General features: G+C 50.2%; 1 long non-coding RNA gene across 2 annotated transcripts; it reads left to right on the top strand.

Moving 5' to 3' along the window:
• Positions 1 to 7,666: 7,666 nt before the first annotated feature.
• LOC135309536 (uncharacterized) lies at positions 7,667 to 22,111 on the top strand. 2 transcript variants are annotated; one of them, XR_010369759.1, is made up of 3 exons: positions 7,667 to 7,718; positions 13,080 to 13,207; positions 21,282 to 22,111. It is a non-coding gene; the product is annotated as an uncharacterized LOC135309536 (long non-coding RNA). The 2 variants fall into 2 exon arrangements; XR_010369760.1 differs by lacking the exon at positions 7,667 to 7,718 and adding an exon at positions 11,073 to 12,093.
• The last annotated feature ends 1,547 nt before the right edge of the window (positions 22,112 to 23,658 follow it).

Genomic DNA, 23,658 nt, shown 5'->3' with positions numbered 1-23,658 from the left:
CACCATCCTCAAGTGGAACTGAGAGAGAAATCCAAATCCATCCCCCTCCAGGCAGAGCAGATTCCTCAGGTGCTGCACAGTGTGGAGCTGCACCAGCTCCCATGGGCAGCCTGCAGGGACATTTTGGGAAGTGCTGAAGACCCAGCAGCTTCCAACCCTTCTCCCAGCACCCATCATGGGAAGCTGTGGTGTAACCCAGCGTGGGAGAGGCTCTGGGGATGGCAAAGGGAGAGGAGAGGAGCATAGAGTGTGCAGCAGGGTGGGAATGCAAACAGAGCAGCTCAGAGGGTGCCCGTGAGCAGGGCAGGTGGGGCTGAGCAGCCCTGGAGGGTCTGGGGTGCAGCAGATCCCGAATGGAAAAGAGGAACTGTGGAGTGTTTGGCTGTGACAAGGCTGCCTCTGGTTTGCCTGGCTATGGAGAAGAGGCTTCCAGAGCACCAGAGGGCTGGAGGTGGATGTAAAAAACTTTGGGTGAAAGCTGGGAAATGGTTTCTGCAGTCAGTGCAGGGTGCACAGATCCCCCGTTACCCCAAAGAGAGTGAAGCTCTTTACAGAAGCTCTTCCCATCTTCCATCTCCAGGTGTTCCCTCTTTTTTTCTTCCATGTCCTTACTGCTCATACCATTCATCTTCCTTTCAGTCTTGTTTTTTCAGGGATGACTTTGTTGTTTTTCTCACTTTTGGCTCTCTCTTCCCAATGTTTTGCATGCATTGACTCCATTCTCTCTCTGTCATCGTGGCAGCAACAACACAGAGCAGCATCCTCCTGATGTCCCTCAGCAAGAAAAACAGGCATGAAACAACTTCTTCTGGGGACCAGGAGAGGTGTGTGGGGCCTGTCACCACCTGAAACACTCAACCTCTGCTCCAAGGGTGCCCACATGGAGGAGATCCCTGTGGTGTGCCCTCTGCCTCTGATTTCCCAGTGACTTTCAGGCTGGGATACAGAAAGGTTCCAGTGAAATGCAAAAAAAAAAGGAACTCCTGTGATGAAAAGTGGTAAATTTGACCTATTGAGGACAGGAACTTAAAATCACAGAACCACAGGATTGTTAAGGTTGGAATATACCTCCAGGATCATTGAGTCCAACCTGTGACCAATCCCCACCTTGTCACCAGCCCAGGGCACTGAGTGCCACATCCAGGAATTCCTTGGACACCTCCAGGGATGGGGACTCCAAACCTCCCTGGGCAGCCCCTTCCAATGCCTGCCCACCCTTTCCATGGAGAAATTCCTCCTGATGTCCAGCCTGAGCCTCCCCTGGCACAACTTGAGGATGTTTCCTCTCATCCTGTCCCTGTTCCCTGGGAGCAGAACCTGACCCCCCAGCTGTCCCCTCCTGTCAGGAGCTGTGCAGATCCAGAAGGTTCCCCCTGAGCCTCCTTTTCTCCAGGCTGAGCCCCTTTCCAGCTCCCTCAGCCCCTCCAGTCCCTTCCCCAGCTCTGTTCTCATCTCTGGATCCACTCCAGCCCCTCAAGGGCTCATCTCCTTGTCATGAGATGCCCAAAACTGGACACAGCACACAAGGTGTGGCCTCACCTGCCTGGATTTAGGCACCTCAGGACAGATCTTTATTTTATCTGCTCTCTGCAGGTGTTTTCTTGCATACCCTCCAATAATGTGGCCACACATTATTTATTCTGCACCTTGCCCAGTGCTTGCAATGAGAGAGGCTTAGAAACCTTCCTTGCACCAACTGCTGTAGTAAAATAAAGCTTGGATTAAAGTGAGGGTCTTTTTAACATGTGAAATTGTATTGGTGTCCAAAACACCTTTAATCCTGGCAGCACAGGCCTCTTACCATGACCATTCCTCATTGTTCCCTGGCTGTGGGGTTGATTTTCCTTTGAATTGGAATGAATTTCGCACTAAGGAGTTTGAAACAAAGAGGGCTGATCTAAAAATGAGACCTTTCACTTGACCCCGAGCAGTTCTCTCATTCAGAAAACAACTCCAGCTCTGCGCCTTTCTCCTTCCATTTGGATAAAAAAGATGAAATGGAGAGTTTGTTTCATCCTTCAGCAGCTCCATCCTCGGGGCAGCTCTGGATTTGGGATGGATTTGGGATGGATTTGGGGATGGATGATCCCTGCACTGTGCAGGAGCAGGGTGTGGGTGGTGCAGAGCACAGAGCTGAGGTGCCAGGGCCAGGCTGGAGCAGCTTCCCAGGGTTAAGAGAAGATGGGAATCTCTGTCCATGCATCCTCTGTGATGCAGGGCAAGGACCTGGGAAGGATCCTCACCTTGGGAATGCAGATCCAGGGCTGCTGTGGGAAGCTGCAGATAACTCATCAGGAGTTTACAGGGGGTTTGACTCGCTGCAGGCAGGGCTGAAGGATGATAAATGCTCCGGAGTTCGTCAGCCTGGTGACACCTGGAATAGCAAAAAACTGCTTGGTATATTCAGGAGCTTGAGCTTTAATCTCTGACTCCTCAGCTTTTCATTTTTATATGTGACATTGCTGGGAAATGAATTTATATATAAAATCATTTCTATCTGAAATCATTTATACATGATGCGCTGAGAAATGAAATATTTTCAACTACATTCTTCAGAAAAGTTGAGCCACATTGGAGAGGAAATGAGCAGTTCTGTTGAGACAGGGTTTGGATGTTGTATAGTAAATAATAATTAGGGTGATAAAAGTCTGCAGTGAACAATTATCCATTCCACAAACAAGGCAGGTGTTTGAGGGGGAAAAAATAGGAGGCAATTGGGTAATGAGGCTGTAGCACAATGTGTGAGCACAATGCAATTTGCACAGACAATTTAAATCTGGCATGGGCTGCTCTCGGAGCACCTGACATGGAAACATGGATATGTCCTGGACATGATTTTTGATGTAACACCACATTAACAATTATGGATCTTTCTGTGCAGAATGACTCAGTGCTCCTGGCTGAGCTCAGGCCCTGGAACAACCTGAGCTGTGGGAGAAACAAAACAGAGGAGGTGGATATTTGGTGTTTGGCTCCAGCTGGGCCACCGTGGCTGCCCTGAGTGAGGGGAGACGTGGCTGCTGCACATTTGTTATTTCACCCTTTCCCTTCAGTCCAGCTCACTGACAATCCAGCCCTGCAAGAGGGGGGATTTGCTGCTTTGCAAACAGCTCTCTCCTGCTGCTCAGCCAGGTTAAGGAGCATCCTGCCAGCCCTCCCAGCGGTGATGGGGATTTGCTGGGGATGCTGGCGATTTCCTGGGATGCTGAAGCTGATTCCCAGCCCTGCCACGGTGCTTGAGGGGTGCAGGGAAGGCAGCAGGAGCCACATCCCCGCTCCCAGCGTGCTGTGCTGGATGTGTGGGCAGCCTGTCCCCCCTTCCCACGGTTTCTGTGTCCCTGCAGCAGGGATTGTGCTGCTCCAGCCCAGCTCCCTCGCCGGGTGAAAATGTTTCATCTCAGACAAACACTTGTCTCATTATCGGCCTGCGCTGGCTCTGCACTATCTGCTCACTGCCTGGCTTGGAGACACCTGTTCTGTGTCCAAGCATTTGAGAGAAAAAAACTCTCCAAAGCTGTCAACAGACATGAAAAGGCTCCCTGTTTCCATGGGAACGTGCTCCGCTGAGCCCCGAGGATAATGAACTGCTCCCCGCCTGCAGAAGCACTGGCCGCTGCCGCTGCTGCTGCTGCAGAGCCGGGGAGCTGCTCCCGGGCTGCTCTGGAGATGCTGTCCCTGAGGTGCTGTCCTGTGGGAGCCATTCCCAAAGGAGGTTCTGTGCCTTGGCAGTGCCCGTGGAGGGGGTGGATGTGGGACTGGGGCTGGAGGAGCTGGGAGCAAACACCGGCTGCTCCTGTGCTCATTCCCTCTGGAGCTCGGCTCCTCCAGCCCTCAGCGGTGCTCTGTGTCAGGGATGGGATAAAACTGTGCCATGGGGCTGCTAAAATCAGCCTGGGTGAGAATGTTTACTTCTGGGATCTACGTCTCTTTTCAGTGGGAAAGTGTTGGAAGAGTTCTTGTGCTGTAACTTCCAGGGTGCATCACATAGTCACAGAATGGTTTGGGCTGGAAGGGACCTTAAAGCCCATTCAGTTCCACCCCTGCCATGGGCAGGAACACCTTCTACTAGCCCAGGTTGCTCCAAGCCCCATCCATCCTGGCCTTGGACACTTCCAGGGATCCAGGGGCAGCCACAGCTTCTCTGGGCACCCTGTGCCAGGGCCTCAGCACCCTCACAGGGAGGAATTCCTTCCCAATGTCCCATCTATTTCTGCCATCTGTCAGTTTGATCATGTCTGCTCTGAGCCTGCTGTGCCCACATTTTCCTTCTTACAGTCATGGAATCACTAAGGTTGGAAAAGCCCTCTGAGATCAATAAGTCCAACATCAACCCAGCACCACCCCTGTGTTCACCACTAACCCATGTGGTGCCACATCTCCACATTTTTTTTAACATTTCCAGGGATGGTGACTCCACCACTGCCCTGGCCTGCTGTGCCAGTGCTTTACAAGCTTTTCCATGTAAAAAATTTTTCTAATATCTAATCTAAATCTCCTGTGACACAACTGATGGAGGTCCAGAGAGTTGGAAACTTGAACTGGGATAACTGGGAGAAAGAAAGGACAGGATCAGCAGGTGCCTGGATAAGTGGGACAGGATGTCCTTCATAAAGGGCAGGTGTCAGGCTCCACAGATGCCTTCAGGAATCTTTGAAGGCATCACAGGGAGTGTAGACAAGGTAAATCCAGTGGACAAAAATCCACTTAGATTTCTGGAAGGCTTTTGATCACTTTCCTCAGCAGAGCAGCTTAAGGATATTAAGCCCCTCTGGGCTAAGAGGAAAGGTCATCCCATGGGTGGGTGCTGGAGAGGCAGGAAGAGCCCCTCACCCAGGGAGGGAGGCCAGCAGTGGTGCCCTGCAGGGATCTCTGTGCCTGCAACTGGCTCCCTGTTCCCTGTGCTCATTAAGGGTCTGGAAGGTCAGTCAAGAAGGAATGGAAAGGTAGATGATGCTGAGAAAGGGTGGTCAGGAAGGGAAGCACCCCGTGGGATGGAGTGACCAGGAATGAACTGGAGAATGCAATGCAGGGAAAGGCAGGGATGCGTGTGGGGACAGGCACTTGCCACTCCACAGGCAAATGGGGAGTTCTGAGCTGGGCTCTCACTCCCCAGGGACATCCTAGGTTATTCTATGGAAATGGCATGGTGCAGCTCTGCAACTCTCCAAAAGCAAGAGGATCAGGGAAGAGGATCAGGGAAAAGGATCAGGGAATAGAACAGAGCCCACAGGCAGGGCTCTGTGGTTTGTCTGCTCAGTGTGCAATTCCACACACCCACCCCATAAAGGACTTCCAGGAGCTGGGAAAGGCATGGGGAGGAGCAGCAAGGGGCAGCAACATGGGGAGAACTTGAATGTGGGGAAACATGGAATGGTTTGGGTTAGGAGAGACCTTAAATCTCATCCTTTTGTGGGCAAGGATGCCTTGCTAGACCAGCTTGCTCCAAGCCTCATCCAACAGGAATTAGGGGCTTAACAACAGCAGTAGCAGAGGGAATATTCAAATGAAGATGACACTTCATAATTAAACACATAATTGCACACTGCTCTTTGCAGGGTTTCCTCAGACTGGGTGTCTAGGTTGACAGACCTCCCATGGGATGTACTCTAGCCATTCTTCTGGAAATGGAGGGGAAAATGAGATGTTTATTCACCTTGGGAGGTTTCTGTTTCCTACTGTGGTGTCTGATTGTTAACAGAGAAACTGCACACGGCACTTTGTGCTGCTTATTGGGGTTTGGGGCTTTTTAATCTCTGCGTTCATGGCTGTTTAAAAGCTTAAGAAAGCAGGTTCCCCTCTCCATGAGGCTTCTGGTTTTCCTAAGGGGGATTAGACAAGGTGCAAAGGCATCAGTGAAGTGTCGAGCAGGGAAAGAAGGAAAACCCCTCTTGGGAGCACTTGTCACTTCCCTCTGTTATTTCAGGTGTCTCGGGCTCCTGCCGTGGCATCTCAGAGTGGTCTGCTCTGTTTATTTGATGTTCTAGACCAGAGGGAAAGGTCAGCTGAGGAGGTGACCACTTGCACTGGATGGCCATGATCCCACAGGGATAATCCCACAGGGATGGTCCCACTTGCTTGGGCTCCCAAGGCCCATTCCCAGCCCAGAAGAGACGGGATGCATGTCACCCAAAAATTCTCAGGGATGCATGTCACCCAAAATAAAGCCAGCAGGAGCCAGCAGCCAGCTTAGTGCTCGAGCCTGTAGCTGGAGTGCTGCAGGGATGATTCTCCAGCTTCTCCAGGTTTTCATTAGGAGTCTTTCAGCTCTAATGCCCGGGAGCCACTGCTGAGCACTGCCACTCTCTTATGTTACACGCTGTAGGAGAGTGAAAGCAAATAAGTCTAACACTGTAGAATAAGTCATCCTAATGTCAGGGATATGAGGTGTAAGTGCCCTGCTGATGGCAGAGATGTGATTAGCCCCGGGTCAGGAAGGTGTAGGATCACACAGCCAGCACTGCTGTGTGCTTAATTTTGGCAAGGTGCTTCAGCACTGCATCATTTATCCCTGTTCCAACCTCTGCAGCTGCCTGCAAGTGCTGCTGCCTCATCCTGGGCAGCCCTGAGGGCTGGCTGGGACACTGGGAATCTGTGCTTCCCAGAGCAGGACTCTGCTGGGGAAATTTGTTATCTTACCCTGCTCTTTCTCGTTCAACAAGAAGGGAAAAAAAATAAAATAAAAAGAGCCACAGCGACAACAGACCAGAAAATTTAAATACAATAATGAGAAAACAGGTAATAAAAGTTAGTTTGGCAAGAGGCTGCCAGGGCTGGCGGGGTGTTCATTATGTGCTGGATCAGGAAGTCTATGAAATGTCAGTGTGAAGGGAATTCATTTCCCAGTAACAAGCATGACAGAGCAGTGAATCGAGCAGGAGGCTGTCTGCAGGCACCAGGGTGCTGAAGCCTCATCAGAATTTCACTTCCAGGGACTTTACTTGAAGAGCGTGTTCATTTGAGCTTTGAAAAGTCCAATTTTTTTGCCCAAAGAAAGATTGGTCCATGGTCCATGCATGGATGTGCTGCCAGGAGGAACACCCCACCTGGGAATACCCCTCCTGGGAACACCCCGCCTTCCCTGCTTGGCCACAGGGAATCATCCTTTCCTTTTGTCTCAGGTCTTGCCTCTCCCAGGCTGAGAAATCCCACTGAGGATCTGTGCTCAGCTTCCAAGGACTTTGTGCCCATTGATGTGACATGGAAATCCTGTTATGGGCAAATCCATGGGGCTCTGAGGAATTCAGCAGTACTGGGGAGGGGAATATCATCTCAGAGCTGAGGGATGGGACGCACAGAGCAGAGAGGGGAGGATGCAGCAAGCTGAACCACAGGAATGTGAGTTTATGGGGAATTGGCAAACAAAGACTAAATCTGGAAGGTGGGTCTTGTCCAAAACCTGCTCAGCAGGGTCAGGCTGGAGGTGAGGGTTCTGCAGGCTCTGGAGTTGGAGTAGGCACACAGTTTGTGGTGACTGGGATGGGGCTGAGCCTCATCCCCAGTGGGCACAGCTGTGAGCAGCACTGACAGCAATGAGCCATGGAGTGCCCAGGGGCACTGAGCAACCACCAAAGGGAGCAGAGGGCACACAGGTGCAGTGCATCAACAGGAGGGGATAAAAGCCTGGGCTAGAGAACAAGAAGGGCAGATGCTTGCAGCCTTCTGAAGTAAGTGCCACGATGTTACTGGCTATGGGCAGATGCCTGAAGCCTTCTGGTGAGGTAAGGTGTTACTGTGTTTGGGTTGAAGCTTTCTGAAATTGTGTGGTGACACTCTGTGTGTTGTGGCCATCTCAATGGCTATACATGCCATGGCAAGTTGATACAAAAGCAAACACACACAGCACACAGGTGGCTTCTCTGGAGATGGCTGTGCCAAAGTGGAAAGAAAAGTGGGATATGGCTTGTAATCTGATCCCAGAGCCCTGTGCCTGGTGATGGGACCATGATGACACCATGGCATATTTTGGGAGCCCAGGCTGGCTGGGCAAAGCATGAAACTTACACCAAAGCACAGGCTTTTAAAGCCCAGACTAACTTATCCCTTAAGCCCAGGCAGGGTGCAGCAGTTTGTAGTTTTTCCAGTGAGGCTCACAGAGGGATGGTGGAAGGGAATTGCCTCTCTAGGCACTGTTAGAGCTGTGTTACTGCTGGGAACCCTCCAGTTCACCTGGAAGTCCTGCTGACCCCTCCCCTAGAACAGTCACTCCCTTTTCCTTGGACCTGCCCTCTCCTATCCCATACTGCTATTAAGTGCCACCCAACCTTGCTGTGGCAGAGATTTCCAGGCTGGGCCCCTCCATAGCTGTCTTTCCTGTAGTTTTTCTATTAAATCCATCCAGGGTCCCCGTCATCCTGGTTGGACCTTTTTCTTCTCCTCCTAATGTCTTGGAAGAGCAAAACCTTCCTGCTGGGCATGAGCCAGAACCTGGATGGATGAAACTCAATGTTCCCAATCCAACCAAGGGACTGCTGGGTCTGACATGGCTCACACAAGGAATTTATAGCTCTGGGATGAATGCTCTGGAAGTGAGACTCGTATTAGGCTGAGAAAAAAGGAAGAGGAGCTAAGAGGCAGGAACATAAAGATGGAAGTCCTCCAAAAGAGAGACATTTAGTGCCGGGACTTTGCAAGTCAGACTCAGTATATTATATTTTTATTGCTACAAGAGTCTGCTTGGTAATTTGTGCTGCCCTATTATTGCGAGAGAATTAATTGCACGGTGGCTCTCACTGAGCACTGGGGATCTGCAGGAGGCATCCAGGGATGGAGAGCATCCGGAGCCTGCGGATCTGGGGCCGGGTGGGACTTCTTGGCCGTGGGGCTCTTTCCTTGCAATTGAACAGGGAAATGGAAGAGCTGAGAATGAAAGGCTGAAACAAATGGTGCTGTTCAAACCTTGCAATGTGATTTTTAAATGAATATCTGCAGCCCCTCTGGGCTGCCTGCATAGGCAGGACTGGCTGTATCATTCCCTGCTCCTGCCAAGGGCTGGAGTGCCTTCCCTTGGCTTTAAGTCCTTTGATCTATCACACGAGGCACACTGATTAAAAAGCAGAGGGGAAAAATGGGAAAGAGTGCAGCAGGACCCAGGACTATGGAGGTCAGCGGGTTTGCAGCAGCCTGCAAATGTTTTGCTGCCAGTGTGGTCTTTCTCCATGGCTGGAATGACTCAGGCACACAAAGTCTTTCCAAGGTGCAGAGCTCAGGTGGCAGGAGGCTTCCCTGCTCCCAAACACAGCTGGAAGCAGGAGTGTGTGAAGCTAGATTTCCTATGGATTTTGGAGAAAAGGCTGCGCTCAGCTATTTGAACACTGTAGTTACAGGCTGCAGTGAGCTGTCCCTCACAGAATTGCCTCCTAAGGGGCAGCTCTGGAATACAGTGCCCAGGGAATTTGGTTGAATTTCTCCCAGATGCCTGTGTTTCCACTATGGGCAGATGTCCTGGAGTGACTTTATCATCATATCACCAGCTGTGGGGCTGCAGGTGATGAAGTGCCTTTGAGGATGATGATGGGACAGGAATCCCAGAGCTGTGAGCCTGGGCAGAGCAGCCTCTCCTGCTGTGTGCCTGCAGCAGGGCTGGCTCAGCTCTGCCTGGATTGATCCAGTTAGGGACATGAGCTGCCTCTCAGCATCTGCTCCACTTCCAGGTCCTCTGGAGCTTTGGGTCTCCACACCTGTGTCTTCCTGGCCTTTCTTTTTCCTGTTGGACAAACCAAATAGTATAGTAGGAGTTGTGACAGGTATTCAAATCCACCCTTTCTCGCAAGGGCCTCTCCTGCTTTCTCTGTATGTATCCAGGGCTACATGGAATCACAGATGGATTTGGGTTGCAGGGAACCTTAAAGCTCATCCAATCCCACCCCCTGCCATGGGCAGGGACACCTTCCACTATCCCAGGCTGCTCCAAGCCCCATCCAGTCTGGTCTGGAACACTTCCAGGGGTGAGCAGCCACAGCCTCAGCAACTGGCAAAACTGGGATAAAGCAGCACCTCCGATTTTCTTCAAAGGCAGAGGATGGAGTGTTTGCCTCCCAGCTTATCTTCCTATTTCACCTCATGAACAACTTTCTGAGTGTCTTGCCACCTTTGGAGCACTTTATTATTCTTTTATTTCCTGAAGGGACCCAAGTGTAAAGCTGGGGGTGCTTTTAACCATTGTGGCTTTCATGGCCCTGGGACTTACAGAGGTCTGCCCTGGGCAGGGAGGAGCAGAGTTGTGCCCATGAGTGCCACGTGTGTCACACACAGGGCACACACCCCTCTCTAAACCTCACCCTGGAGGTGCCTGGCGTGGTTCTTTGGGAACCAGAGCTGCCTGCACCATCCCAGCACAGCCTTCACATCAATGCCTGCCTCTAGCACGACTCGCCAGGGAATAATGCCGGCATTAGTTAGCCCTGTTCCCACTGGGCTCGGGTTTCTGTTAATTGTTCCAGCAGCCCCAGTCTCTCATCAGCCTGCTGTTCCCAGCCCCGCAGCCGGACTGAGCCCACCGGGAGCAGGGAGCCCACCCAGCTGGGATGGAGGCAGGAGGAGCTCCTGACATGTGGGGTTTATGGATTTGTGTTCTCTGGCACGGGGTCTGAGCCCGCTCTGGAAGAAATCAGGAGCCCTCCGGTGCTTTGTTGTGTTTCTGGCTGAGGGACTGAGTAAGTTCTGCTGCCTTTGCTGCTCTCCTGTTCCCGGCGAGGAGCCGAAACCTCCCGGCAAGGCTGCGGGGAGCGTGCTGGGAAGAGGATTCTGCTCCAGAGGATTCTGCTGGAGGAGGATGAAGGCTGTCACTCCCTTTTCCCGCAGGCTCCGGTCCAGGCAGGCACTGGAATCTTCCGCTGGCTTTGCCCAGCAGCCGCTGGGGCCAGGAATGCTGCGCTCCCGCACTTTTGGCAGGAGGAAACAATTCCTTGCTGGCAAGCCCGTACACATGCATGGGATCTTTTCCAGCAAGATTTGTGATGTTTTTGAAGACTTAAAGTAATTTGGGTCTAATTAAATCGCTGGGATTGCTGGTGATGGATGATTTGTAAATTCATCTTGCGAAATGCTGGCAGCTGCCTCGGGGATCGGTGGGAGCTGCTCCCAAGGTCCCCCAACCACGGTCCAAGGGTTGCAACCCCCAAAGCCACAGCAGGGATGTTGGAAATAACTTCCATAGAAAAGAGCTGTTGTGTTGTCCTTGTTTCCTGTTCCTAAGGGCTGCTGCTCCAAAGGTCCTGTTGTCACCTCTGGAATACTGAGCAGGTTTGGAAGTACTGAGCAGGTTTGCATTTTGAAATGCAGAGATTAAATTCCAGTTGCTGAAAGAGGATCAAGGACCTGGGTACCACAATACCTGCAGAGTCTGGCTCAGAGTGGACTGAAAAGGCCTTTGCACTAAAGGGGAACAAATGGAAACCACAATGGTTTCCTCTTCCATTAGAAGAATATTCAAAGGGAAGCTGGATTCTCCCTCTTTTCTTTTTGAAGCCCCCTTAAAGTGGGATGTTTTAGCAATATGCAGCCAACTTTGCTTGTGCAGTAAATATAAATAAAAATATAACCCTGGTACAGAGCAAATGTAATGGGAAAAGAATATCCTAGACCTGGGGACTTGGACCTTTGGGGCTAACAGGATTTCTGAAGATGGTGTCACGCTTTCCCCTCTCTTTAGGGCTCACTTAAGGAGCTCACCTGCATTTTTACAGCTGTAACATGAAGGCATTAAGAAGCATCTGGAGCTGTTGCACCTCTGCTCCTGAAAAATGCAAATCCCAAACTCTGTATTCATAGGATCCTGAAGATCAAAGACACAGCTCTGTGGATGTGGCATGGCTCTGCTGCTCCTGCTGAGAAAGTCAGCCCGTGGGGACAGCTTTGGGAGCTGCTGGCCGAGCTGAGAACAGCCAAAGAAGCTGCTCTCACATTCCTATTCCAGGTTTTACCTGCTGTGCTCTCAGGGCTTTGTGAGCCTGTCTCCTGAGGGATCACCCACTGCCAGCCTGGCTTTCCAGAGGTGAGGACTGCACAATTTTCCAGCTGCAGTTTGTAGAGAAAATTGCTCCTGGAAATACATTGCAAAGCTGATTCTTCAGACCAGGAATGCTTCTCCTTAAGGTACTTGGGGAGAAGGGGATTTGTGTTGGATGTAATGAGTTAATACAAACGGCACAGATTGGATGTTTTGCCTCGGGATCAGGCAGAGTCGGTGGCTTTTGTCACAGAGCAGTGCTACATTGGATCTTCACAAGGAAAGAAATTTTCCTGAGGGAAAGCATTGCCAATGTGCAAGAATTAATTTCTGTTGAGACGTGAAGCTGCTGGAGCTGGGCCTGCAGAGGCTGCGGAGGAAAGGCCTGGAGCATCTCCCTGATGAGGAAAGGCTGAGGGAGCTGGGGCTGCTCAGGCTGGAGAGGAGCCCCAGTGAGAGGGACCCTCAGCCCTGGCTGGCCCTGGCTGCAGGAGGGGCAGAGCTGGGCCCAGGCTCTGCTCCAGGCTCAGCAATGGCTCCAGAGCCACGGGCAGGGCCTGAGCCCAGCAGTTCCACCTGGACACGAGGAAGAACTTTCCTGGGCAGTGACGGAGCCCTGCACAGATCCCAGAGAGGGTGTGGAGTCTCCTCACCGGGGATATCCCAGAGCTGGCTGGACACAGCCTGTGCCCTGGGCTCTGGGATGGCCCTGCTGGAGCACATGGACCCACTGTGGTCCCTTCCAGCCTGACCCATTCTGGGATTCTGTGTGACTCTTCTTTGTGGGAGGTTCTTGTACCATAAGGCAGCACTTTGCTGAGCAATTGCTGACCCCAAACATTTTCACATCGCTGTGAAAAATTCAGAACATTTGGGATAAAAATTTCTCCAGAGTGTAAATGTACTCAAAAACAAAGTGGGGAAAAAAAGCGATTTCACCACAATTCTTGCCCCACCACATTATGAAGGATTGAGAATGAGATTTTTTCCACACCTTACACTGCTGTTCTATATTTCTTTGTGGAGCTAAACCCAGCTTTACCTAAAGCTATAGGGGCACATACTCTGCAATCACTTTGCACTCAGCAATATGTGTTTGCAAATGGAGCACTAATCATTCCTACTTTCCCAGCCCGTCTCCGAGGAATACATAATGTAATAAAGCAGACAAAAGTTCCTGTGAATAGGGGAACTTTATCAGGACTGCTCCTGGGGTGCTCATCACAGCCTCATCACGGAGCGACGTGACAGCAATGCCAGGTGGGATCACTCCACTGGGAAGGATGGCGCTGGCACCGGGGCTTGTCACATCCTGACAGGATTCATGGCATGTCTGCTGGCAGTGTGGTGATTAACTCGCCCCACCAGCGAGCACTGGGGGCTTGGCTTGCACAGGATGGGTGAGAATGGGGATTAATTTGGGCTATCAGTTATTTATTTATGTGTAGTGGCTGGGAATGCTCTCCTGCGAGTGCCACAGTGCTGGCAGAAGGAAATTCAGTTTGTCCTTAGGACTGGATGTTTCCATGACTCCTGTGCAGGTGGGAATGGGGCTGTCTGGAGTGACAACACCCAAAACAGAGAAGCTGTGGCTGCCTCATCCCTAGAATTGTTCGAGGCCAGGTTGGATGGGGCTTGGAGCAGCCTGGGATAGTGGAAGGTGTTCCTGCCCATGGAATGAGATGGTGTTTAAAGTCCCTTCCAACCCAAACCATCCTGGGGTTTTGTGAAATGGGGAGATCCCTGCAGGGGCTGGGTGTCCCTGACTGCCCTGGGGCTCCTGGTAGAAAGGCCAAGGGAAAACACTCAGTGGCATGTTCTGTTTTTCTGATGTGTCTTGAGAGCAGGACACACTGGGAAAAGATAGATCAGAGGTAGAGGACAAGCTCAGAATTCAAAAGTTGCATTAAGGAAAGTGATCCTATTAATTTGCGTTTCCATAGTTAAAAATTCTCAATTATTTCTGCATATGAAACTCCCACCCATCAGTGGGGTTTATGTTTTGTGGGGAAGAGGCATTTGGGAAGCAGGAGTAGGTTTGGGCTGTTGCTTTCAGAGGTCTTTTGGAGACAATTAAGGATAGACATCCCGGTTTATCCCAGCTGAGATCCTGGCCTCACATGGCAGCACGGAGGACTTTGTTTCTTACACAAGCAGGAAGTTAAAGGTCTGATGCATGTGCAACTCCTCTCTCTTCCTCGTGGTGGTTCCTCCGTTGAAGTTAATCCCATGTGGAATAGCTCAGCCCACTTTTCCAGAGGGCAGGAGCAGCATTTTCCTCAGCATTTCCCCCAACATCTGCATTTGGGAGTCTGATTTTCTCCCCTGTGCTCCTTTGCATGTTCCTTGCTGCTCCAGCTGATCCTGGAGGAGGAGGGAGAGCCTGCTGCTGGGCAATGCCCTGCTCCATCTCCTGCTGCCAGGGCAGGCCTTTGCCAGGAAGGGGGATGTGTATCCTCTGCTCCCTTCCCTCCCAGCACGTGGGAAGCTCCTGGATGAGCAGCTCAGCAGCAGCTCCTGTGCATGGCCCTGTTCCCAGCACACAATGGCTTCTGCCTGATATCCATTCTCCCTGTTCCTAATGAAGTGGTACCACCTTGGTGGCAGAGCCAGCCTGGAAAATAATAAAGCATTTTGCACTTGGAGGCACGGGAAGGCAGGCCCTGGGGAGTGATCCTCCCCGAGACACAGGAATTATTGCAATTACCCAGCAACTGGAGGGAAAGCAGAATGGAGCTGCAGACTTTCTTTTCCAGGCACACTTTTCCAGCATTAATATTTTTAATTAAGGTTATTGGCAGTGAGTTACGATTTTGGCAGAGCAGATGGCACAACCTGAGGGGTGAGCTCTGCTGGTCCCCATGGTGGGGGGCAAGATGCAGAGGTGCTTCTGCAAGTGTGCCTTGGACCTGTGCAACCCCTTCTTCCCTCCTGCTGAGGGGTCACTGTGGGGACAATGCCATTCTCCTTCAGTTCAGGGACTACTTTATTAATTTAATGAAAATTCTGAGAGGAATGAAGTCTCCTGCTCACTCCTTGGCTCCTGCTGCTACAGACAGGGGTGCAGAAGATGTGGTGAGGCTGCCAGAGGATCAAAAGCATTTCATTTTTTGAAAGCATCACATTGATTTTCAAATCAATCTGGTTTACATACTTCTGGAGACTCCTCCACCCCACCTTGGCCATCTCATAACACTTTTATGACTTTAAGAATCTCTAATAACCAGTTTAAGAGTCTCTAATTATCAGACACTAAGTGGTTTCCCCAGAGTCACATGGAAAGAGAGTCAGATCAAGGAGCCAAGGCCAGGTCAAATACACCTGTGGATCATCCTAAATCCTTAGGCCAAAAAGTTCTGCTGTGAGGGGGGTTTTGGGGTGGTGTTGTGGGCTTTTGGGATGTATTCAACAACCACAAAGGGCCAACAACCCTGCTTGCTCTCTGAGGTTTTCACCTTGAAAATGTTACAATTTGGTTATAGTTCTGCCAAAATCTGAGACCCTGAGGTTGCAGGATGTTGTTGGCTAGTAGAGGACATTACTCCACCTTCTGTGGGAAGGACAGAAGGCTATTTGGGGGTTTGGCATTGAGGGTGGGAAGGCAGCAGTAGCCAAAAAAACAAGTTTATACTGCATGTTCTATTATATTAATCAAGAGTGTTTAATTTTTGAAGGGTCTAGTGCTCCATGTCTGTACAGTGAGGAAGAAAGGGTTACAGGGTGCTTCCAAAATATCTCGTTTACGGTTTGCAGCTGGAGCCAGTGGTCATAAGGTCAAGGTTAAGCTTTGGAACAGTGGCTAAGTGACTTCAGGTTTCTGGAGTGGGACTAATAATGTGTGTCCTCACACATTGCCTCCTGTCTGGAATTGTTATCCAAAGGTTTCCTTTGCCCTCCACTACCAGAGTGGGGCTGTTGGATGGGCAGGGAAAGAAGGTGCTCTGCCACACCTGGAGCAGGCTGCAAATGTGGAGAACTCCCCTCCTCAACTCCCATTCAGCATTTTAAATACCTGGATGCAGCTCTCAGCATCCTGGAAGTGTCCAAGGCCAGGCTGGATAGGGCATGGAGCAGCCTGGGATGGTGCAAATTGTTGCTGCTCATGGCAGGGGGTGGAACTGGATGGAATTTAAGGTCCCTTCCCACCCAGACATTTCCATGGTTCTATTAACATGAACCTGCTCACCTGGACCTTTCCAACCTCACTGCATTTAAGGCAGCATTTTCTGGAGCTTGACTAAAAGTCAGCTCCACATAACAATGCCATATTTCAACATTACCACCTTTTCTTTCATTTTGGAAATGTTTCACCTCCATCTCTGTCAAAGCTGACAGGAAAAGTTTGGTCTGGATTTTGCAGCTCCTGAGCTCTGTGAGGAGCTGATGTAAACTGGACCACACAGAGATGGTGAAAACCCAGCACCTTGCAAGTGACCCACAGCTCGTGTGTCCCAGGCAGTGGATGCTGATATCATAAAAGAATAATATCCATCGTAATTCCCTAGGCAGGAGGCAGCTCAACCCATCTCCACTCCTTCAATTTCAACCCAGATGCAATTTATCAATGACCAGTGGTTGTTTATTAGGTTAATTCACAAGCTGTTTGTCAGGCACACACTCAGAGGAGTTTATTAACAGTATAAATCCCCTAAGATCTTTCAATTCTCTGTGCCTGTGACTGTAGGTGCTAATTTAGTAATTTAGACCTCACATATGACCTGTCCTAAGCATTTTAATGTGAAAGACAAACCTGACAGGAGATTTTTCTCTTTAAGTGAAGACCAGCTTGGACGGGACTTGGAAAAACCTGGTCCAGGGGAAGGGGCAGGGGATGGAATGGGATGAACTTTTAGGTCCCTCCCAACCCATTCCATGATAATAAAGCCAACCTGCAGGATCTGGGGAGAGGAGAGAAGAGGGTGGCTCCTGTCCCTGTGCCTCTGGAGCCCAGGGCTGAGCTGCAGTGAGCAGCTCCACAGAAGTAATTTCCAGGCAAAATTGCTGTAAAGAAAAAATTGACTTTTGACATAGGCTGATAAGCACTGATGTTTGTTTCCAAGGGCTTGTATTTTATGCAATTTAATGCCTAACAATGACTGACAACAGTGGTGATGGTGAAAAACATTAAAAAGGAGGGAACTGCAGTCATTTCCAGCTGCAAGCTTCTCTCCTGGTGGGGTTTTTCCTGTGGTTTTCAGCATTTAGCCTGGTTGTTCTTATGCCATTGGTTTTTCAAGCTGAGACTTGCATCCCCAGACACTGAATTTGCAGCTGAAGTAAACCCAAAAGTCTCCATGAAGGACACAGTGAGTGTTGCCTCATCTTTGAAGGGGAAACACCTTGTCCCTCTCAGATTATCTTCATGAGTGGGCAAAATGCAGTGAGGTTCTGTCCTTCTAAGAGACACCTCTGAACTGGAGTTCCTGCTGCAAGCCCTGTTTTGAAGGGAAGAAAAGCTCAGTTAAGCTCAGTGTTTTCCCTCATCAATCATTCCCATTCAGGTCGATATTTCCGTTAGGACAAATATAACAAGGAGCTGGAGTCTGGAGGCCAGAGAGGAATGAGCAGCAGGAGCCTCTGATTCTTCTTTACTGGTGGTTAATGTGGTGTGACCTAAAATAAATCCCTTCAGGACACTCAGAGCCTAAGTGCCCTGAGCCTGGCAGAGCTTATGCCATTCCCTGCTCTGTGTCACCCATGGTGTGAGTCCTGCTCACTCTTCCCATCTGTCCTGGGATTGGTGAGGTGGAATAGCATCCTGTTCCCAAGCAGAGCTCAGTGGGGATAGAGAACAGGAGTGTGAGTATGGTTTGACAGGAGAGAGTGGTTGGAATATCCTTGGAGTGGGTCAGGAGCCTTTCAGATACAGCTTCCTCCAAACCTGGAATGTGTCAGTGTTGGAAATGTGCTGTCCCAGGTGGCTGTTGATCCCTCAAAAGAGTGGAGGGCACAGCCTGGATGTGGGGCCCAGGGCTTGGTACAAACAAAACCCTCTGGCATTTCTCCTCACTCTGAGAAAGTCATGGAAGGACTGGAGTGTGTCCAGAGAAGGGAACAGAGCTGGGGAAGGGGCTGGAGCACCAGGAGAGGCTGAGGGAGCTGTGTGGGATCAGCCTGGAGAAAAGGAGGCTTGGGGGGAACCTGCTGGCTCTGCACAGCTCCTGACAGGAGGGAGCAGCTGGGGGTGGTCAGGCTGTGCTCCCAGGGAATGGGACAGGATGAGAGGGAACGGCCTCAAGTTCTGCCAGGGGAGGTCAGGTTGGGTATTGGGAAGATTTCTTCTCCAAAAGGGCTGTCCAGCTCTGTCACAGCTGTCCAGGGCAGTGGTGGGGTCCCCATTCCTGCAGGGCTTTAAAAGCCATGTGGATGTGTCATTTGGGCACGTGGGTCAGCGGTGGCCTTGGCAGTGCTGGGGAGCAGTTGGACTCAGGAATCTTGGAGGGCTTTTCCAACAAAAATGATTCTGAAGAAGTTTCCTTAGAGATAGAACTTTGCATTAAAGGTTGGACTGGAAGATCTTGGCGGTCTTTTCCAACCTTGCTGGTTCTGTGCCTCTGTGAATGTGTCTGGGGGAACGTGGCAGTTGGTGACTCCACCTCCTGTCTTTGTTTCAGTGCCATTCATGGCAGGAGTTGGCCTAGTTGCCCAGTTTTTATGGACTGTTGATCCAAGGACCCTGAGTCAAACTCTTTTCTGGTGTCATAGCTGACGAATTCCTGTCTGGATCCAGATATAATCCTAGAACCACTGGGAGCTTGGGGGTGGTTGGAAAGTGCTGAAGTGCTGTCAAGTGAGGTAGGCTTAGCAGAACGAGTCTGTTGACAGCCTGCTGCATGAATACTTCATGCTTCATCCCTCATATAGAGCCCTCTTTGTTTATTCCCATCTTTATTCATCATCATCATCGTTATTTATTAATTAAGTTGCTTTGCCAAGCCAACAGCATGAGCTCATGTCTGGACTCGGGTGCATCCATAATTAATTGCAAGTGTTGTGTTATGTTGTTGTGAGCAAAGGAGTGGAGAGTCTCAACGAAAAGTCTCTGGAAATTCAGAGAATATATCCACAATCCAAGTGCTTCCTGAGCAAGAGGAAGAGCAGGAGCCCAACATGTTGTTTAAGGGATTCATGTTTGCACTACACCTTCAGAAATGACTCATCCTCTGTCCCCTTGTCAGGAATCTTCCTGAGCAACTCCAAGTCTGCTCCAAATCGAGTTTTTCCTTTTAACACCAACTTCCTTCCCCACTGCACTTCCCTTCCAATGAGAGGCAGAGAGGAGAAGATATCACAGGTAAAACAAAGTGAGAGGAACCCACAAAGAGGGAACTGAATTCCCCCAAAATGTCACCTTGCCAGCTGGATTTTATTGTTTTGATAGCGAGGCAATTCCGCTGACAAATCCGTTATCGGCCACGCGCCGCACAAAAGCGAGAATGTGCCAGGGCATTGGGAAGTCCTTCTGAAATAACACAGCTCCGAGCAGCACTTGTTAGGGGCCAGGGATACAAATGCATTCTGAGCATCCAGAGAACACTGTGGAGGGGGCATAAATCAATCCTGCTTAAGCTGCGCCGTTCCCTGGAAAGTCTGGGCATTTGGATGCACGGCAGCAGAGGAAGCGGGAGCTCCGCTGGGTATGGGGCACAGAGGCAGCAGCCTCCTGTTCCTGGTGAGAGGATTTTATTCCAGCCAGCACCAGCTGCCCTTCCTCCTGATAAATTTCTATCAATAATTTATAATAATAAATAATACCAATTTTTAAATAATTTCTTCCTGAGATCAGGGAGGAAAAGAGAAGGAGAAAAAAACCTCAATTCTCTCACCCTTCCTAATTTTAGTGCCCTCCTGTGCCTTAAACCAAGTTCCTGATTTAGACAGAAAGCTGCTTGCTTCCTGCAGGACACGGGCCTTGCAGGAACACCTGCTGGGAATGGCAATTCCTGCTGGGAGTGGTAATCTGGGGGCTTGTCTTGCCTCTTGCATCAAGGCAGCAAAAGTGGTGCCAGGGGCACCTTCTTCCACCTGCATAGGACAGGAGGGAACAGCTTCAAGGGGAGGGTGAGGTTGGACATCAGGAGGAATTTGTTCATGGAAAGGGTGGTCAGGCACTGGGAGGTGGTGAAGTCACCCTTCTCTGGAGAAGTTCAAGGAAAGCTGGACATGGCACTCAGTGCTCTGGGCTGGTGACAAGGTCAGGATCAGTCACAGGTTGGACTTCATCATCTTGGACATCTTTTCCAACCTCAGTGATTCTGGGACTCTGGGATTTTCAGCATGGACAAGGGAAGGTTTTTAACAGCTGGTAGAATAGTTGGACACACATAGAGTTTGAGCAAGACAACTTGTCCTGGCTCAGCTTTGGGATTCACCTTCCTTTTTACCCTCTCCCACAATAATGGTTTATAGGCTGATCCTCTCCTTTTCCCACCTTTTCCAAGCTTTCTTCCATGCTTATGCTTCCCAAAGCCAGTACACAGACCATTCAGAACAGTGTCTTGAAATAAACCCTTTGCTTGAAAGAATTTAAAAACGGGCAGAGTTGAGTGAAAGGTTTTGCTCAAAAACTAAGAGTAAAACATGAATTTCAGCAGTTTTATCCCTTTTGCTTTTCTTCTTCCTAAGGGACTCTTTTCAAAAGCCAACATGAAAAAATCTAAATACATGAGGTTAATCACATGTTGTAAATGCACACTAAATAAATGTCTAATTTGAGCTGTGTCTGTGCTGTCAGGGGACTGCACAGGCCATGACCTCCTGTACGTGGAGGATTCCCAGGAACCACATGGATTTATTTTATTTTTCAGTTAACTCCGTTCGTAGCTGCTTCACTGCAGTTTTTGTTCAGCACATTGGAGATTGATGAGCACACCTGGAGATGAAGCCAGTGAGCTGTTTAGGAGTCAGGCCCATTCCCATTAGTTCCTAGGCTTAATTTAGTGCACATGCAACCCTGGAACTCCATATTGTTATGCTTGATGCTTTCTTACAAAGCCAGAGGATCCCAGAATGGTTTGGGCTAGAAGGGACCTTGAAACTCATCCACTTCCATGGGCCTTCCACTAGCCCAGATTGCTCCAAGCCCTTGTCCAACCTGGCCTTGGACACTTCCAGGGACAGACACAGCTTCTCTGGCCACCCTGTGCCAGGGCCTCACCTCCCTCACAAGGAGGAATCTCTTTCCAGTCTCTCACCTAACCCTTCCCTCTGGCAGTGGGAAGCCATTCCCCCTTGTCCTGTCCCTCCATCCCTTCTCCAAAGTCTCTCTCCAGCTCTCTTGGAGCACTTTAGGGCACTGGAAGGGGGTCTAAGGTCACCCCCCTCTCTTTTCCAGGCCTTCTCAGACTTTCTACCTTAGAGCACAGCATGCAAAAGGAAAAGCAGTTCCCTAAATGCCCTCAATCCCTCCACAAAAGGCTCCATTCTTCCACAGCTTTGGGACAGGAGCAGAGGAGAATTCCACCCACCCCTCCGGAATCAGCATCAGAACAGCAGCGCTGAGGATTTGCATGGAGCACCCAGCAGCTCCTGCTCGTGGAGCTGTGAATGTGTTCATTTTTTAGCTTCAACAAGGTCATTCCCACTGCTAAGCATAATCCTGACACATTAGCAGGAGTGCTGTCCAATTCATTCGCACTCCATTAAGCAGCAGCACTGCCGGGAAGGTTTTCCTCCTCTCTCAGACTTCCTTCCCCCCCAGTCACACACAGGGAATCATCTCTCAGGAGCTCAGGTGGCCATGAGGAGAACACATCATGTCCTGCAGTGCCTGCTTCCCAAGGTGGCTGTGAAACCTGAGGCATTTTGGTGGGACTGGGGATGGCCCAGTGTAGTGACTGGGCTGTAAACTGGACATCCTTTTCCCTGCAGGGCAGTGCACAGTGACATCCCACGGCCTCTGTACCATTGCTCAGGGATTTTCCTCTGCTCTGCTCTTCTTGAGCTTCAGAAAAGTCACCAGAGTTTCAAATGTCGCCGTTGTCAACTTTTTGTCATTCCAGAGGAAAGTGGCAGCTGATTTTTCTGTTGCTTCCACCTGGGATTTCCATCAAAATCTCTCCAGGCCACTGCCTGCATTTCAGACTTGCTTCCTGGGAAAACACAGTGCTGGGGTTTTGACAGCAACCTTTCCACCGAGTTGGAAAGATCCTCTGTGGGTTTGTTTCACTGCCCTGATTTTGTGACAAAGCTCAGGGAGAGTCTCCTGCCTCGTCCTGCTTGGATGGGTGTCAGTTCTGCATGAGCTGGGCCAGCTCGGGAGGGTGCACAAGGAAATATTCCCTGTCAATTAAACTGGAGAAAGTGTCAGCAGGAGAGGAGTGAAGTGGCTTCCTCTGAGAACTCTCCCTGGGGACAGCAGGTCCTTTCCTGTCTGGATTCCATCAGCCACTTGTCCAGCCAGGAGTTCTCACAAGCTGGAGGCACAGACCAGCATTCCAGGAGACAAATTCCCTCTTTTGTAGAGCTTTCTCCAATAGCTGTCCCCAATTCAGAGCTTTTTTTTCCTTAGAGCTTTTAGACCAGTAGCTTGGGATTGAGTAAAGTTCTGGTTTAGTTCTGGTCCTTCATCCCACAGTTTGTGACTCTCAAAAAGAACCTGAAGACCCCTCTGTGTGCGTCTCTTCCTTCTGTCACACCTGGTTAGGTCACAGTTGATGGAATCATGGAATAATGTGTTGGAAGGGCCCTCTAACATCATCTGGTCCAACCTCTCTTAGCAAAAGCACGGTCTAGACAAGATGACCCAGCGTTTCATCCAGCTAAATCTTAAAAGTGTCCAAAGTTAGGGACTCCACCACTTCTCTGGGGAGATTATTCCAATGGCTGACTGTTCTCATTGTAAAAATTTCCTCTTGTTCCCCAACGTTTTATGGATGAGGTTTCCTCTGATCCTGCTGCATCTCTGAGCTCCCCCTGAAGCCATGGGACAGGGAACATGGTTTGGAAAAATCTCGGAGCTGGAATTGTCACCTTGCCTTGGTCTGCTGGGAGCAGGGTGGTGCTGGCCCTGTTCTGGGCAGAGCTGGCCCAGCCCAGCCACCTGCCATGAGGTGCTCCTGTTGTGGTCCAAACCCCCAAGTTTAACTGAAGTCTCAGCAGAATAATGTGAGTCCATGGAAATCAATGGAGAAGAGCTGAAAACAATTGATTGGAATCAAAACACGCTGCAATCAAATTTGGAGGGACTGAACTAATGGATCATAAGGTGCCTGGTGAATGGGGCTGATTGAATTGAGCTGAAAGGTCCTGCATCTTCATTACAGCACCCGAAACCAGGACAGATGAGGAATTTTCTAACCATATTTAGTGTCTTTTTTTCACTCCACTGATATCTGGATTGCAAACCCAGCACTTGGGAATTAACCCATGTGTACAGTGTTGGGAGGGGAAAAAATGGGATTTGGATAGGACAAGGGGCAGTGACTTCACACTGGCAAAGAACAGGTTTAGATTGGATACTGGGAAGAGATTCTTGGCTGTGAGGGTGAGGATGCCCTGGCACAGGGTGCCCAGAGAAGCTGTGGCTGCCCCTGGATCCCTGGAAGTGTCCAAGGCTGGGTTGGATGGGGCTTGGAATGACTTGGCCTAGTGGAAGGTGTCCCTGCAAATGGAAGAGGGTTGAACTGGATGAGCTTTTCCCCACCCAAAGCATTCTAGGATTCTGGAATTTTCTGGTCACAGGCTGCTCCATGTCTGAGGACAGGCCAGGA

Source organism: Passer domesticus, chromosome 11, assembly GCF_036417665.1.
Source record: "Passer domesticus isolate bPasDom1 chromosome 11, bPasDom1.hap1, whole genome shotgun sequence".
Lineage (NCBI taxonomy): Eukaryota > Metazoa > Chordata > Aves > Passeriformes > Passeridae > Passer > Passer domesticus.
Note: the sequence above shows the minus strand (reverse complement) of the source record. Positions and strands in the feature narration are given on the sequence as shown.